Source organism: Megachile rotundata, chromosome 3 (assembly GCF_050947335.1).
Source record: "Megachile rotundata isolate GNS110a chromosome 3, iyMegRotu1, whole genome shotgun sequence".
Lineage (NCBI taxonomy): Eukaryota > Metazoa > Arthropoda > Insecta > Hymenoptera > Megachilidae > Megachile > Megachile rotundata.
The window spans coordinates 5,818,198-5,833,176 of NC_134985.1; the positions used below are offsets into that span (position 1 = coordinate 5,818,198).

General features: G+C 41.9%; 1 protein-coding gene and 1 long non-coding RNA gene across 3 annotated transcripts in view; both read left to right on the top strand.

The window, feature by feature from the left end:
* Positions 1-14,979, top strand: part of LOC100882786 (uncharacterized) — a 275,505-nt gene that overhangs the window by 111,989 nt on the left and 148,537 nt on the right. The gene's annotated exons all lie outside the window — the stretch shown is intronic.
* On the top strand, positions 6,852-9,540 carry LOC143264146 (uncharacterized). The gene is made up of 2 exons (XR_013037664.1): positions 6,852-9,391; positions 9,443-9,540. It is a non-coding gene; the product is annotated as an uncharacterized LOC143264146 (long non-coding RNA).

The following is a 14,979-nucleotide window of genomic DNA, read 5'->3' on the forward strand; positions in this document are numbered from 1 at the left end:
CGAAAAATCACCTATTTTCGGTTAAACCGATAAACGCTATACAGAGAAGGGTCCGGAGTTGCGAACGATGCACTCGTTGTGCGGTTGAGATGGGAGAAACAGGGTCACACACAAATAATTTGGGTATTCATGTTTTATTGACGTCTTTGAGCTCACTATAACAGCTGACAGAATCAAAATACCGTTTATTCTGGGAATTCGGCGCGTATACAGGGTGTTCGGCTACTGGTGGGCATAATTTTAGGGGGTGGTAGCTGGAGTGATTCTGAACAACTTTTTCCTTTACCAAAATGCTGGTTAAAGCTTAGTTTTTGAATTATTAATGAAAAACACTGACCAATGAGAGCGCGTATAGACCGGTCGCGCGACAGCGTGAGCGACAGCTTCGAATATGGCGGCTGATCGTCGTCGAGAACAAATGTATCGATACTGTCGGTATAACGTCGATATAACGTCGGTATAAAGTCGGTATAATAGAAAGCTGTTAGATGAAAGTTACATTGAATAATGAATAAAAAAATCTGGATTATTGTTGAATTGTCATTCATTCATGAATAAGAAATAACAAAATTAGTCTCTACTCACGTAATCAAAATAAATCGAATTTATTCAATACGTTTATTCGTTATCCCAAAGAAATAATAGATAAAATATGGAAAATTATTTTCGTTAGATATTGTAATGATGAAAAAGAACAAATTCTCATTTTTAAAAAATTGAATAACTTTTCTATTCAACAAATAAAAATGTGAATTAAATAATTAACAAATTTAAATGTAGCTCACCCATTAAACCGCAAATAATCACAATAAAAATGCGTCTCTGTCACCAGTACGATCCACCGGTCCTTACTGTTAGTATAAATCAATCACCATGCAGAAACTCTCAAAAAACTCTCAAGAAACTTCATTGTCACCTATCACTTTCATCTTTCATTATTAGTTCGCATTATCACTTTTGTCTCTCATTTTTCACTAATTTGCACTAATTTTCACTGTGAGTCCGACACGTAAATAGGACGAATGAAAACACGTGAACGAATATTCATAAATAATTTAAACTATACTATCTTGAAAGCAAGAAAATGGAATTTTCTATTAAAAACAACGATACATTTTATTTCGACACGTTTCTTTCGACAATAAACGATGACTGTCGATCGACGCCGGAGTCGTTCAACAGATCATCGTTGCATGGCAACCGTACGCGACGTATGCCTCGCGATCGAGAACAAAATCGCGTTCCGTAGCCAGTCTAACAATGTCTTCTAATAAAATATAATATAATTTCGATTCCTCAATTCGGATATCTTATAGTGAGAATAGTGTATCGTTAAACATACATATCTATGAATAATCGTTCACGCGTTTTCATTCGGTCCGTTTACCGGTCGTGCTTATGTTGTGCAATTGTTAGAAAAAGACAGTGAAATAAATTGAGAGTTCATTGACCCTGCCAGGACATCAGCTGTTGGTCGGTTGGTTCTACCCGGTGACACAAATATTTTTTATCGAAGCTAGTTTTTCCATGAATCAATGAGTAAGTGTTATTTAAGTTACTTCTGTATTTTTAAAATTAAACGTACGCAGCAATAGATTTATTTCACTTCAATGAGGTACTGCATTAGATATTCTATTCCAGTTCTATCTCATTTCATAGACACGGTACTTATTCGTTTGCTTCATTAGAATAGTTGACAAAGTTAATTTTCGTGAATTTATTCTTTTTCCTTTTTGAAGGCATAAAATAAATACAATATACTTCGTCTGGTTGTTGTAAACAACAACTAATTGGTTTATTTCTTATTCACGAATTACGAAGAATTTAATATTATTCTTAACTTATTAATTCATTACTCGATTTAACTTTTACCCAATAGCTTCCTGTTATACCGACGTTATACCGACAGTATCGATACATTTGTTCACGACGACGATCGGCCGTCATATTCGAAGCTGTCGCTCACGCTGTCACGCTGTCGGTCTATACGCGCTCTCATTGGTCAGTGTTTTTCATTAATAATTCAAAAACTAAGCTTTAACCAGCATTTTGGTAAAGGAAAAAGTTGTTCAGAATCACTCCAGCTACCACCCCCTAAAATTATGCCCACCAGTAGCCGAACACCCTGTATATACAAAGCGCAATGTTGATAGTTCTCGAAGTCGAAGGTTCTCGACGCATTGTTTACTATCAGTGTAACAGACCGCGGAGGTTCGCGTCGAGCGGGCCTTCGCGATCTTTCGCGAGCTAGCTAGTCTCGCTCTCCGCGCCCCTCACCTCGTAGTACGCTTCAAAACAAAAGAGAGACACGCAAGAGGTGGGAGCGAGAGAGCGAGAGCGCGGTTTTGGTGGTTCGATGGTTCGGGATTTTTCCCGAACAGTGTCTTTCTTACATTTGATCATCATTTAAATATATTTAAATGTTTCCAATGTAATAACAATTTATATCGTTTTATTCGAGAAAGTTCACAGATTCTTCTCGTGTAAAAAGCCACTGAATAGCTGTTACGGTAAAAACACAAAAAGTTTCCAAAGTTGGAAATTTGCAATTTTTGTTTAAATTAATTTTCTCAAAAACTGTACATCCTAGAGAAAAATGGATTTCAGATTGGTATTTAGCTCGCAAAAATATATAAGAATTTCATAGTGGCGGTTACGAAATCAGTCGGCTGTTGTACAGTGTTATCGGAGAAACTATTGAGTTGGCAAGTAAGTAATTTCGGCTTTTTAGTGTGAAATAAAACTCAATTTTTTCCATACAAAAAATGAACTTTAATCAGTCAAATATTTTCCATTCTGTTCGATGACTTTTTGCCACCTTTCTGATAACTTTATGATCCCGCGCTCATAGAATTTCTGGTCCTCAGCAGCAAAAAACTCAACCAAGTGCGATTTGAGGTCATCGTTATTACCATTTTTACCATTTAAGAAGTTTTGTAAACTTCGAAATAAATGGTAATTCGATGGTGCAAGGTCGGGGCTGTATGGGGAGTGCGACATCACTTCCGAACCAAGCTCCAATAATTTCGTACGTGTTGTTAAAGATGTGTGAGGCTTCGCATTGTCGTGGTGGAACACGATTCTTTTGCGATTTGCCAATTCTGGCTTTTTCTCTTTGAATGCTTCCTCCAATTTCGCAAGTTGTTGGCAGTAAACATCTGAGTTGATCGTTCGGTTGTTCAGAAGCAGCTCAAAATACACAACACCTTTGTAGTACCACCAAATTGACAGCATGATCTTCTTTTGATGCAACTCAGCTTTTGATATGGTTTGCGCTGGTTCATCATGCTTAGACCATGATCTTTTTCGATTAACATTATTGTAGACAATCCATTTTTCATCCCCAGTGATAATTCGTTTCAAAAAAGGGTCGATTGCATTACGTTTGAAATGCGTATCACAAATATTAATTCGCTGTGTTAAGTGAATTTCTTTCAATTCGTGCGGAACCCAAATATCGAGCTTCTTAACAAGTCCAAGACGTCTTATATGATTTTCAATTGTTGTGTGCGATACATTTAACTGTTTTGCAATTTCTCGCACAGTTATATGACAGAAGGTCGACCAGAACGTTGATCATCTTTCAATGAAAAATCTCCAGAACGAAATTTTTTGAACCAATTCTGACACGTGCGTTCTGTTAAACAATCCACGCCATACACTTCACATATTTCCTTGTGAGCCTCAGCTGCTTTCTTACCTTCATGAAAATAGAAAAATAATATGTGTCGAAAATGCTTATTTCTGCAAACCGACAGTTGTAAACAAAATTACACGGAATTTGTTTCTATAGCAACCTAAATGTATCGATTACCAAATCTCATAAAATAATTTTAAGAAAAAAGATACGCCGACTTTGAAATGCACTAAAAAGTATAAAATAATTTCTATTTCCTAATGAAGTAATTTCTATTTTATTCAATCATACAATTACGTAACAGATATGAATGAAACCTATTTACTCGTTAGGTAGTATATTAAATACATTTCAACTTTTTCGGAGGCGGCGCAAAATTAAAAGATTTTCTTGAACGTGTCAACCTTTGGACAGCCGAACATAGGCAAAGCTTGTATAGCAATTTTTGTTCTATACCAGTGCTCGGATTTAGATGCCCTTTTCGAGCCGATTTCGGAGTCGACGCCTACCGTGCTCCTACTACCGCGCTCGACTGCCCCGTGACGCCGTGCGCCAGAGACGTCGCACGATAGATTTGTCGGGCCATGGGGCCCGTGATTAGAAATTTTCCTTACACTGTTAATAATTATTATTTTTACAGATTATTAAAATTGTTAATACTATGTTTACATTTATAAACATATTCCATATATACATATATTATAATAACAATAACACAAGTTATAATAATTACAATTTTGTCAATAGCTTTCCACATCACCCAGGAGGTACTATTGTTGATGCGTTTTTTTAAATTGGTTTCCCCTATAGGCCTATTCCACTAAATAAGAAGAACGACAGTGACTTGGCAGGAAAATAGAAATCGAAAATATTTCAAAAGTCTCTTGATATTCTGGGTCGTTTGCACGATTCTACAAGGGATGGTATATCCACAGAAAACTGAGAAGTACTTGTCCGAATTGATGATAATGAATTGTCTGAAAGGCAAGATCTTTTTTCGGATTTGATATTCTTCATCTTAGAAAATGAACATTCACATAAATATGTCGAACTAAACATCGAAAAAATTCGAAGCCCAAAAATGCGAAGCAATGGGTAATGGGAATTGTCTAAAATTTTAAAAAACTCGACCCCTTTTTCGAAGCGCGCTTTAAGAGCTATATCATTTTGCAGATCGCAAAGTTCTGCTTGCAACTCTAAATTCTGTTTTTCTATGGGAACCGTAAGGGGATTTTCGAAAATAATTAAGTCATTCCTAAGCACTTCGAAGCCAGTGAAACGCTTATCAGATTGACTTATTAATGAATCAATAATTGTTAAATGTTTTTTAAAATCGCATTTTGTGCCATATTCCTCGAAGATGATTTTACACGAAGGGAAAAAGTAAAAAATTTCTACTTCTAATTGTGATTTAAACAATTTTAATTTTGTGCGAAAAGAATCGACATGACTAACTATTTGGGAAATAACCTGGTTGGTCTTTTGCAACTTTAAATTTAAGATATTTAAATGATTTGTCATGTCGGTTATGAGGGCCAGCTCACAAAGCGAGTCTACATCCTCGAAAAAGGGCTTATATTGTTCATATTTATCGGCAATATTTTCTATTTTTAAATGTGACATGAATGAATTATTGCGGCCAACCATAACTGGCGCATTGTCACATGCTAGTCCAACAATATTTTGAATACGAATTTGTTTTTCATCTAAAGAATTTTTGAAAATTTGGAAAATTTTACTCGCGGAACAATCGGTAGCATCTAATTGTAATAATTCTAATAGCTGCGTTATAATGCTACCATTTAATGGTGACACATATCTCACCAGCACGCACATTAATTTTGTATCGCAAATATTGGTACTCTCATCAATTAAAATCGAAAATCTACACGTTTTTAAACAATCAATTATATTCTCGATTTCGCGTTTGGCAATTACATTTTTGACAATTTTTGCACACTTATGTCGAGCAAGTGAAAGATCCTGTACAACTTCGGCTTCAATACAAATATCTTTTATTAATGGGATCAAATGATCTACGGTAGAAAATGCTACATTATGTTCAGCGAAAAATGCAGATAATTTAATTTCAGCTCGTTTCACTTTGTCTGTATGCAGTAAGCTACTCGCGGTGACATTATTATTATTATTATCATTATTGCTATCATTTATATCGAGCGAATTTACATTTATACGGTGTACATTTGTTTTTCCATGACTGTCTATATCGGATTTGCTACATCTAATAGTTTTGTTACAAGCGATACAAAGCGCTCTACTTCTATCTAAAGTAGGTTTTAACCATACTTTATAACTGTCGTTATCTAGCCATGCATAATTAAATCTACGGATTCTACGCTTTTTTACGGCACCTTCACCATTGTTAAATGCCATTATAATTAAATATGTATAACGTACCTCGTAACGGCTGCTTCTTCGCTGCTTTCCCGCCAACGACACTACGCCATCTAGTGGCGCCACTGAACACATACGCTGCGTACGTTCCTGCATTTCTCGCTCATGCGCGCAAAAACCCGTCCAATATCTCATCACTGACTGCCACCGAGGTTCCTAACTCGGCGAGGCGGTTGGTTCTAGCCCAGTCGCGCCCCGTTGCTAAAATGTGTGTGTCGTCGGCAAAACACGTCAAATACAATCCCGGTGGCAACGGGGCCGACAAGGCGCGGTCGTACACCACGATCCACAGGAACAGACCGAGTGCCGATCCCTGAGATACGCCCCGCCTTACATCCCACGATCTTTCCGCACCGGACCGATCCACTCAGTGAATAGACTTCTAGCGGAGATAGTCCCCGATGATCCCAGTAATTATTGGAGGCACCTGGAGCCTCTCCATCCCCTGCTCGATGACTCGGTGGGCAGGGTATTGCATATATCGTAAAGGTACTACATTTCGAGCGATGAAGACTGAACGTAAACAAACAATGACCTATCGGTAGGACACTCCGAATGCAAGAATAAAAATTTTTTATTTTTTATCTTTTTTTTTTGAAATTTTTTCCATCATATTTGTAATATTTTTCTCATAAAAATGAGACCAAACACAACGTACTTCGAGATATATTTACTTGTAATTTCAAATGTTACGCGTACATCGATGACTTTACTTCAAAAAGATATTGCAAATAAATATAACTCAAATTACGTCGTGTTTGGTCTCATTTTAGTCAGGAAAATGTCACGAATATGATGGAGAAAGTTGTATAAAAAAATAGATGAAAAATAAAAAAGTTAGCAAGTTTGCCGACTGCCACGATCGTAGTGTCTCTTTCTTTTTGACTCGCTATCCTCCTCTGCGTTAGAAACTTTTATCGTCAATTAAACCAGTAAATAGAGTCCAACTTATACCGTGTTTGGTCTCATTTTAATCAGAAAAAATGTCAAGAATTAATTGGTAAAAGTTTGATAACGAAAAAGTTAAAAATAAAAAAGTTTTATATTTACATTGGTATTATCTCACGGATACACTAATCCCCGGGTCACGTTACATTTCCCGGCGAGCGAACCTCGGGCGTCTCGAGGGGTCTTCCCCCCAGTGGTGGGGATAACATTTTTGCTTATATGGGAAAGGACATTTTTGCTTATATATTAGGTTGGGGAATAAGTTCGTGGCGTTTTGACATTTTCTTTTTTTTACAGCGACCTTTTGCAATTTGCAAGAAGTTATAATATTCATTCGATAGAGCTCTTTCTGCTCTACAAAACTGTGTTAATCGTTTTTTTTAGCAGATTCATTCGTCATTACTATTGAGGCTCTGAAATGGAATATCCAGGAGGTAAAAATTAGCACTTTCGACACTTGCTCTTCTTCGCTTTCCATTGCGGCCAAAAAAGCTGCTGAAGCACCCTGGGATATTTGCAATGTATACGGAGAAGGTGTCATAGGTGAGTCGACAGCACGGAAATAGTTTGCAAAATTCAAAAATGGCGATTTTAACGTCGAAAATCCACCCTGCAACGGAAGACGTTCTGAGTTCGACGAAGAGCGTCTCCGAGCACTTGTGAAGCAGGATGACCCTCAAAAACTAGTCGTGAATTGGTCGAAAAAATGAACTGTGACCACAAAACTATTCTCAATCATCTCCATTCAATGGGATTTGTCGAAAAATGGGGAGTCTGTGTGCCTCGCGAAGTGAACGCTACGAACTTATTGCCCAACCTTAGGCTGAATTTTGCAAGAGGCGCGTTGGCTGTCGTGGCGAGCGCACGTGTTCGGGGGTCGCTCCGCGATAAATTACAATTTTTGGTGGGAAAAGTGGTTTAAGTGAGATAAATAATGTTGTGAAGTGAGGGGAGACTGTGGGGGAAGTGGGCGGTGAAATTTTGTGAAAATCGGAAGTGGAATAGTGAAGTTATAAATAAAAAACGAAATTTCGGTAATGGCGACCTCCACGCGACGCGAGGAAAAGCATGGGGTGCAAACCCATGAGTAATCGAAAGCGAGGAAACGAGTGTTCGGACCGACCGCGGAATAAAATAAATATGTGCGCGACTTAAATACGATTATTTATATATCGCGAGTGAAATAGTGCAATTTAAGGGTGAAAGCTGCCCTCGAAGAAGGACTTGCGTGAACACGTGGTCGTGCGACATGTAGAAGTTGCGATAGAAAGTCGTAGAAATTAGATTAATTAATTATAATGCAAATGTCATTAGGGATTTAGAGTGCGGGAAAGGGCGAATGAGGCATACTGAATGCATGCGGTGATTAGTTTTGGCTATTTTTGTATTTTCTTGATAGTAAATAAATAATGGCGTCGGTCAAGCATGCTTCGATATATCGTACGAACACGTGGGCATCTCCGCGCGAGGGAAAGCGCAGAGCGTAAAGGCCGGTTCGTAAACATCCAGCATGGCCGGGGAAGGGTCGCTACAGGCGCATGGAGAGCGGCCCTTAAGGACGAAGCCTAAAGGCGAAGCGAAGGCACGCGGCAACAAGTAAGATGGCGGAGGAAGGATTGCCGCAAGCGCTTGGAGAGCTGCCTTCAGGGACGAAGCCTATGGGCGAAGCGGAGGCACGCGGCAACAAGCAAGATGGCGGAGACATGGCGCGTTTTTCAAATGGTAAGCGGATTGGCTGAAGCAAGAAGACAGGGAGGAGGAAAAGAGGAAGAGGCGAGACGACACGGAACAAAGTGAAGGAAGGAAGAAATAAATTAATTAATTAATTAATTGATTAATAAATGAAGTGAAGTGAATGAGATTAATAATAATAATAATAATAATAATAATAATAATATTAATTAGTTCATAATTAACAAATAAATTATTATAAATAGTGAAGTGATTAGTAGGTTAATAAATTAATAAATAATAAATAATAAATAATTAACAGATAGGCAACTAACTCGGTGTAGTGTTAGGAAAGTGTTGTGAGAGTGCAGTGAAGTGCTAGGAGTGTTGCGGGTACAGGGGAATATACGTGACCACGTGCGCGAGTGCAGAAGAACAGTGCAAAGCGGGAAAATGACGGAAAAGTGCTGGAAGAACTGTGGAAAACGCTCCAGCACTCTGGAAACTCCGAAGACACAACGATGGTGGAGAAAAGGGGCCGCACTGAGAATAACCAGAATATCCAGCATGGCGAGGGAAGGAACGCTGCGAACACTTGGAGAGCGGCCCTGAAGGGTGAAGCAAAAGGATGCAGCAACAAGCAAGACGGCGGAGGCACGGCGCGCTTTTCAAACGGCAAGAGGAGGGGAAGAAGTAAGAGGACAGCGAGAGGGAGAAGAGGTAACGGTAAGAGGAGGGAAAGAAGCAAGAGGACAGCGAGAAGGAGAAGAGGAAGAGCAGGAGCAGAAGAAGCGGCGAAACAAAAATAGAAACGACCGATCAAACGACTCAAACCCGCAAGGGAGGAAACCGGTGTCAGCCTGGTCATAGCACCATTAGGGGGCACAAAACGGGGACCGACTGAGCGGGGGAGAGGAGGGAGAGAGGTCAAATTGAACCAAACACCCTTCCGATCAACTGCTGATCCAGCAAGGAACCCAGTCGTCAGCCTGGTCATGGCACCATTAGGGGGCGACAATGGGGACCAAGTGGGATCGGCGGAAGAGAAGAAGGAGAAAACAAGACACGATCGATCGAACGACTCAAACCTGCAAAGGAGGAAACCGGTGTCAGCCTGGTCATAGCACCATTAGGGGGCACAAAACGGTGACCAACGGAGCGGGGGAGAGGAGGGAGAGAGATTAAACTGAGCAGAGGATCCTTCTAATCAACTGCTGATTCAATTAGGGACCCAGTCGTCAGCCTGGTCATAGCACCATTAGGGGGCGACAATGGGGACCGAGTGGGATCGGCGGGAGAGAAGAAGGAGAAAACAAGACATGGTCGATCGAACGACTCAAACTTGCAAAGGAGGAAACCGGTGTCAGCCTGGTCATAGCACCATTAGGGGGCACAAAACGGGGACCGACTGAGCGGGGGAGAGGAGGGAGAGAGGTCAAATTGAACCAAACACCCTTCCGATCAACTGCTGATCCAGCAAGGAACCCAGTCGTCAGCCTGGTCATGGCACCATTAGGGGGCGACAATGGGGACCGAGTGGGATCGGCGGGAGAGAAGAAGGAGAAAACATGAGACACGATCGATCGAACTACTCAAACTTGCAAAGGAGGAAACCGGTGTCAGCCTGGTCATAGCACCATTAGGGGGCACAAAACGGGGACCGACTGAGCGGGGGAGAGGAGGGAGAGAGGTCAAATTGAACCAAACACCCTTCCGATCAACTGCTGATCCAACAAGGAACCCAGTCGTCAGCCTGGTCATAGCACCATTAGGGGGCGACAATGGGGACCGAGGGGATCGGCGGGAGAGAAGAAGGAGGAAACATAAGGAAATTTGGCTGGCGCCTAAACGGCGACAACAAATGAAAGCAGCAACAATGGCGGGCAGCGCTATGAGCGACCCGAAGGCTTGGCAGACTTTTTGATCGGAAAGTACTGGAACGAGGAACTTGAACGTCAGCCTGGTCACAGCACCATTAGGGGACGGATTGAGAACCGAGGGAAAGTGCTGGAAGAGAGAAAAGAAATAAATACCGAGAGCAATGGGCTCATGTAGCGTTGTGGAGAAAGACTGGGGCGAAGTAGGAACAAAAGGGCTTATTACATATTTATCTATCTGCTGTTATTTACATACTTTATTACTTCATTAGGTCTAACAGCGACGGTATTAGTATTGATGACGCACACAGGGAATCGTATATGAACAAATAGGGGAGCAGGAAAGAAACAGCGCGGGGGGGTGGGGGGGGGGGGCGAAACAGAGGCAAGATTAGAAACAAATAGCGTTAATTAGGCATAGGGAAGGAAAGATTGTAAAGCGCGGAGATATCAACCTATTAATCGACGACCGAGGGGGCGGGGGCGGAAATACGGAAACGAAATATGAGCGACAGGCAACACGCAGGGGATAGGCAGTAGAAAATAGACTACAGATCGGCACTTAGGTGGGAAATGGTGGAGGAGGTCGCGGTTTTACCGTATGTTCGAGCCCACCGGGAGGCGGTGCCGAGGGGGCGTTACAAGGTCAGCTGGAGGTCAGCGCATTTTGCCCGGGAGCCTCCCCTAGATCTTGACGCAGCCCCTAGGGCCAAAACCCTTTGGTTGAGAGCATCCAGTCTCCACACATGGAACACACACGCGAGGGGGGGGGGGGGGGGGGGGTAGTCTTTCTTCCACAACTGCGAGCGATGGCCTAGACCAGGTACACTATGCCCCATCCGGTAAGGAAGCCTGGCGGGTTGCCGCCAACCCCCGCGTAGCGGGGGCGGGAGACAGTTTTAGTGAGTAGGCCGTGGAAACCGCCCCTCTTCTAGGGGCGCCGGAAGCGGGAGTCTCACACTATCTGGGCTATCTTCCCAGGTGTCCGTTACTGGATTTCTGTCTTCCTTAAACAAAAAAAAAAAAAAAAAAAGGCTGAATTTTGCAAACCATTTCCGTGCTGTCGACTCACCTATGACACCTTCTCCATATACATTGCAAATATCCCGGCCTGTTTCAGCAACTATTCACAACTTTTTGGCCGCGATGGAAAGCGAAGAAGAGCAGGTGTCGAAAATGCTACTTTTTACCTTCTTGATATTCCATTTCTAAGCCTCAATGACGAATGAATCTACTGAAAAAAACGATTAACACAGTTTTGTAGAGCAGAAAGAGCTCTATCGAATGAATATTATAACTTCTTGCAAATTGCAAAATGTCGCTGTAAAAAAAAGAAAATGTCAAAACGCCACGAACTTATTCCCCAACCTAATAGAATGAACACTGTATTTCGTATCGCTGTGTCGGAGTTTTTGCAAGGAACGTAGAACATTGATACAATCGATGATTCGCGGCGCACACGGAACACGAAAGTTTACTCGCACTCGCGGTGTACAATGCGATCGCCTTTTGTTTTGTTTTGATGCTTGATTTATCGCTCGGTTTCTCGGACGTCGGCGTGATCGGCATAATCGCGTCGAGAGCGCGGATACGAGAATCTAAGAACTCGCTAATTTCGGCAAATGTAGGATAAGCGACAGTTTGTCCTAGCTTATATTCCCACGCTTCGCGCAAGGATTTGTCGAGTTTTTGCGTGACGAGATAAACAAAAATATCGCTCCATTGGTCGACCGGACGCGACATATTGCTTAACGCGGCAATCGCGGCAGTTAATTTACTCTTGAGAGCTCGAAGTTCGGTAGCCGATTTCGCGGTGACATTGGGCAATGTAAATAAGCAATGTATGTATGAGTTGATCAACCGACGATCATTTTGAAAATTGGACGAGAGAATGTTCCACGCTACCGGAAAGTTATCAGAAGTAACTTAAATGTTCGATCGCTGTGAGCGCTTCGCCTTTAAGACACGAAAACAAATGATGTAATTTTTGGACGTTAGATAGACTTTTCTCGTCAACTATCATCGATTGAAATCGGTCGCGGAAGCTTTCCCATTTGTCGAACGATCCATCGAAAACCGGCAACGAGACTTTCGGTAGATTGAGCGATGTATGAGACGGACATTCGCTTGGATGACTTACGTTAGCCGAAGGGGCAGCGGAGGACGGGGAAAATCCATGAAGAACCTCGGCGAAAGAATCCAACACTGCCTCGTAGGCTGCTTCGCAGTCGTCGAATAAGCGGCCCGTGAAGTAGGGATGCGTGGTCTTCTCCTTAGCATCCGCGGTGGCTTGTAATTTTGCATCGAATTTAGGGCACTGTGCAAACGTCTTCTCCAATGTCTCTATACGCTTGGTCGTCACTGCATAGGTCATCTTGGCTTGACCTAATTTTTTGAAGTTGGATATGGAGTTGACCACTGACTTCATCAGTGTAGCCTGCTTGTACATCAATTCTTCGAAGGAACTTATCTCGTACAGTTTGTATTGGCACAACTACTCGCACCGATAACTAGTGCACTATATAATGCGGAACACCGACAGTTAAATAGGGCAAAAACCTCAATCCCAAATCCTATATGCGGACATTACGGAACACTTATCAAGTCACTTTTTGGCTTCAACAGTATTTTTTTCGATTAAAAATCAGTGTTTAATCAATACACGAAATTCCTTTCTATCCATTGTCTTCAAAATTACGAAACTGGGGGTACTAAAATGACTGTAACTTCTAAACTATTGGTCAGAATACCATGAAATTTTGATACGTACTGTTTGAAGGTTAGTATTATTCGAAAATAACGTGGGTCTGTCACCAGTGTCGGCATATATGTGTCAGACCGGGGACTTATTGAGTGACGTGTTAGCTTCCTCCTATTTCCTTCAATTTTGCATTATGACTCTAGACTCTTACTCGCTTTCCTAATACTCTTACTTCTGCTCTCTTCGCTGTACTCTGTGAGTCCCATATCTAGCGGCTGCCATGCCAAGATGGAGCGTTGCAGACAGCTCGCCGCGGTGGGAAGATTTTTTTTTTTGTTTTGTTTTGTTTAAGGAAGACAGAAATCCTATTACGGACACCTGGGAAGATAGCCTAGGTAGTGTGGTAGCGCCCCTAGAAGAGGGACGATTTCCACGCATACCCACTAAAACTGTCTCGCGCCCCCGCCACAAGGGCGGAGGGTGGCGGCAACCCGGCAGGCTTTCCTGTCGTTGGATATGGTCCCCCTGCGCTAGGCCATCGCTCGCATGTTGTGAAAGAGGGACTACACCCCCCTTCCCCTCGCGTGTGTTCCATATGTGAGGAATGGATGCTTTTACTCAATGTTTCTTGGCCCGAGGGTCAAGGTCCAAGGGGAGGCTCCCGGGCATACGCACTGACCTCCAGCTTAACCTTGTAACGCCCCCCGGCACCGCCTCCCGGTGAGCTCGATCATACGGCGAACCGCGACCTCTCCTCGCCATTTCCCATCTAATGTCATAATATGCTGTCTATTTCTATGCTTGTCTCTGTTTGACGCCGCAAATATCTTATTTGTTTCCCTATAATTCTCTATAATTTTAACTTCAGACGGTCCTGCAGTTGGTTTCGAGGAATTTTCAGATATTTTGGTACTGTGACGTCGTTTATGTATTCGTTTTCGACTGCAATCGCGGCGCGTCCGCGCAAACGCGTAATAATTAACTTTACAAGGGATCGCCCTGCATATAGTTCGAGTTTTCGCATAGGTTCTGCATGTGTTATACTATTTTCTAATAGGCATTCGGTCATTTGTTTTTTCATTGCATTTTTCGTGAGGGCTTTAATTTCTGAGAATGATATGGCGCGTTGTCCATTATACCAACGGAATTGCAGTCTGTAACATAAGAGCGTGGACGCAATATCTTCGAATGTTTATACAAAACAAAATGACGACCGTTATAATGTGAATATTCATTGTCTTCCCTAATACGCAATTGTCACAAATCTTTTAGTTTCGTTCGTATCGCTGAGAAATAGAGACGTTTGTAATATGAGTGCAGCGTATGCAAAACCGTTTGAAGCGGTCTTTCTCTGTTCGCATCCGAAAGGACCAAAAATGAGCGTTCGGAGTGCAGCTAAATATCTGCATAAATCGCCTGAGTTCGTTAATAAGTGGGTACAACGGTATAAAGACACTAAATGTGTGGACGATCTTCCAGATCAAGGTTCAAAATATGCGACTACAGTAAGGGAAGATACGGCGATTTTGCTACTTTTTTCAAAAAATCCGCAACTTTCGCTTCGTAAAGCCCAAGCTATTTTGGCAAGAAGCATAAATGTAGATATAATGACATTAAGACGTCGATTAAAAGAAAATAATATTGCATGGCGTAGTACGGTGGTGAAATCTCTGCTTTCAAGAAAGCATGTTGAAAATCGGTTGGCGTGGGCTCAATCAAATATTGATCGC